This window comes from Bubalus kerabau, chromosome 9 (genome assembly GCF_029407905.1).
Source record: "Bubalus kerabau isolate K-KA32 ecotype Philippines breed swamp buffalo chromosome 9, PCC_UOA_SB_1v2, whole genome shotgun sequence".
Taxonomy (NCBI): domain Eukaryota; kingdom Metazoa; phylum Chordata; class Mammalia; order Artiodactyla; family Bovidae; genus Bubalus; species Bubalus kerabau.
Genome location: NC_073632.1, coordinates 110,022,365 through 110,026,086, shown reverse-complemented (window position 1 = coordinate 110,026,086; position 3,722 = coordinate 110,022,365).

Sequence of the window (3,722 nt, the reverse complement as noted above, 5' to 3'; positions counted from 1 at the left end):
GTTGTTTTACTTGGAGTTGCAAAATAATAATATTCCAATGCGATTATTCTCTCTTCATTTTTCGCCCCGAATTCTATAAAGGAGACTATTCCTCCTCAATTGTCTGACTACTCTGAGGTGCTTGTCAGGATGTTTCAGTGGGCAGAGCTAAGTAGCAAGGCCCGCGGGAGGCCCACGCTTCTCAGTTACCCTGGGGGAAAGAGGAATGCCATGTGGATAAGTTGGGATTTTTTTTCCTTGCAATTGACTTGTCAGTGCTTCTACATAAGGGGTAGTTATTATCTGGGATTTATAGTCACAGCAAGCCCAAGCTTGCACAAGCTTTTCTCTGTGTGGCAGCCTCCTATAGAATGCCTTGGGCCCCTGTAGCCCACCTCACTCAGAGGAGGGATGAAGGTGGGGTGCCTGGCCCTCTCCCAGGCACAGCTCAAAACCTCAGTGGCACTTGTTTGAGGTCGCACAGTAGCTTTAGGGCCACTCAATGCCTGACTTCAGAGCTCTTTCTACTATGTTCAAGCATTAGTTCTGTGAGTTATATTAGCTTCCCAGGTGCTGCTCGTGGTAAAGAACCTGCCTGTCAGTGCAAGAGATGTAAGAGGCGAGGGTCCAATCCCAGGGTTGGGAAGGTCCCCTGGAGGAGGGCATGGCAGCCCACTCCAGTACTCTTGCCTGGAGAGTCCCCATGGACAGAGGAGCCTGATGGGCTCCAGTGCATTGGGTCGCAAAGAATCGGACACGACTGAAGTGGCTTAGCACAGAACACTGTTGATCAAGACTACATACTGTTAGAAAGTCCACTACATTAACTGTTAATGAATATTCAACTATCATTTATATGGCAGAAATGCTGATCTAAAGGGAAATAGCTCAATTATGTCATAAAACTTCTGAAGTTTGCTCCATTTTTTGTTTTTCTTGCAGTTTTATTGAGATATAACTGACAATAGCCCTGAGTACATCTAAGGCATTCAGCATAATGATTTGACTCTTGTAACATTCTGAAATGATTACCATGGTGAGTTTGGTGAAGACCCATAAACTCACATAGATACAAAGTTAAAGAAAGAGAAAAACCTGTTTTTCTTGTTGTGAGAACTCAGCATTACTCTCTTAACTTTCATATATATATCAGATCAGTCACTCAGCCGTGTCCGACTCTCTGCGACCCCATGAACTACAGCACACCAGGCCTCCCTGTCCATCACCAACTCCTGGAGTTCACTCGAACTCACGTCCATCCAGTCGGTGATGCCATCCAGCCATCTCATCCTCTGTCGTCCCCTTCTCCTCCTGCCCCCAATCCCTCCCAGCATCAGAGTCTTTTCCAATGAGTCCAACGACTGAGCGACTGATCTGAGATAGATATATATATATATATATATATATATATATATAAAACCAGCGTTCACTACAACTACATTTACCATGTTGCACACTACAGCCTTACTACTTTATCTTAGGACTAGAAGTTTGTACCTTTTGACAACCTTCATTCAATCCCCCTTCCCTTTTTTTAAAAAAGATAAACAATTTTTAGAAACATCCAAGTAAACAGTCTCTCCTAATATCCACATAGGTGTGTGTCTGTGTGTGTGTTGGGGGGGAGATCTGTGCACAGGTGTGTATGTGTGTGTCAGCGAGCTCACTTTTTTCTTTCTTTTTTAGGCAGGAAGTGATACATTCCCGTATTTCACATTTAGAATATTATGTTGTTTGACTTGATTTAGCCTTATTCTCGCTTCCAAAACTTTCTTCCTTATAGCTCCAAGTATCAGAGTGAATCTTCAGGGAAAATGACACCGCGAGGGCACGTGCCCGTCTTCTTCTGCTCCTTTCCTGTTCCTGTTTTGTCATCACCACAGCTCAGAATAAAGCAGTTCCACCAAACAGGACCCACAGTAGCCGGGCTGGCCACACGTATCGGTCCCGTGAGAATCGGAGAAAGGTCAGAGGCAAAACAGTAAGTATCAGTAATTTAGGGTGTAACGGACTTTTTAAGGGAAGCGTCCCCAAAGTGTGACAGAGCTATTTCGAGTCTGAGAGTCCTAAAAGGTTACAACAGAGCCTGGGGACACGGCTTTAACACACAAGGGCTAAAACCGTGCCCACCAGCGCCAAGCTCGGGACTAAGGCAGGATTGCCAAGCCCCCCAGGAGCCCTTGGGATCCTTCCCTTCAGGGTGAACGTCCACAGGCTCTGTTGCGAAAGATAAAGCGGCCCCAAGCTCCTGATACAGCCTGGCACAGGGGGCTCATGCTAACCACTGGGGACACTTTTTAAATCATCATGCCAAGTTGCTAGAGCTTGTTCCTTTCCTGTTTCACAAATGAAGAAGCTGAGGCTTCTGGAAACCAGTTAGCTGATCAAGGTCACACAGGTCATAAGTGGAGAGTCTGAACTTGCCCTCAGACAGGCCTGCTCCCAACCCCTGGACACGCCTGACCTGGAGCTCCCCTCTTACCTGCCTTCTGCCTCCCCTTCAGCTGAGCCTACCCTGGCCTGGACTGAGGGGGTGGGGCAGGGCGTGATTTGACCACCCCGGTAAAGGTGACCTCTGACCCCACCTAGCAGGAACCCCGGGGTGTCTCCAGCCACCACGGCCCTCCGGCTCCCCAGGTCTGCTCCTGGAAGAGCCTGTGCAGCCCTCAAGGATCACACGGTCTACCGCGTGGCTCTCCATCTTCGGCACATTGCTTCAGCAGCCAAGTGCTCATGCTTGTCGGTTTCCCTCTGACAACTCCCCACCAGCAGAACTGCACCCAGTCAAACTCCTGCAGCTCCCTGGTTCCGCCCACAGCCCCCCACCCCACACCGAGGCGCAGCCCGCCCCTCCTCCCCCTCCAGTCACCTGCCTGGCTTCTCCAGGCCTTCCTTCTGCCTCCCCACTGACGGTGGGAACCTTGCCCCAGTTATTTGCTGACATTCTCACATGTTCTCCATTTGCTCTGTGCCCTCATGCCCTCCCCTGTGGGAGGTGTGTATTTCCTTCCTCCCTGTCATGGACTTGGCCATGGGACTGGCTCCAGTCCAGAGCATCTGAATAGAGGAGCAGACATCAGACACCGAGTGGCCAGAGCTGGGATGTGGCCCTGCCCCTGCTGGTTGAAGGGCAGAGGCCAGCACTGACCCTTCCTGCAGCCTGGGTCCCAGAGTGAAAATCACCTGATCCGCGGCCGGCGTGGGGCACGGCAGAGATGGGCTCTTGCGGACATAGTCAGTGAAGCCCTGAGATTTGGGAGGTGTTCGCAGTGTAACATGCGGTGTTTCTAGACGGGAACAGGACAGCGGAGGGAGTTACATCAGCGAAGCTGAGCAACAAGAGGTCCTTAGTGTTGGAGGCTGGAGCACTGATTCCAGGATGCTCGTTCACTGAAACGGCTGTGATCATCTCCTCCCCTGCCTCGTGCAGACACGCTTCTTCACAAGCCAACGCCATCTCTTAAACCACAAGATCTCTACTATTTTACACTGCACTGTGGGAGCTGAGAAACTTACCTCTCGGGTCCCCCACCTCCTGCGGCGACAGCCACCCCCACTTGCCCTGTGAGGGCTCGCCAGCTTCCACAGCTGCAGTTTGGCCTAGACCTCAGCTGTCCCTACACTATTTCATTTTCACTTTTTAAAAAAATTGAAGTATAGTTGATTCGGGCTTCCCAGACAACTTTACACATGGACATCACCAGATGGTCAATACCGAAATCAGATTAATCATATTCTTTGCA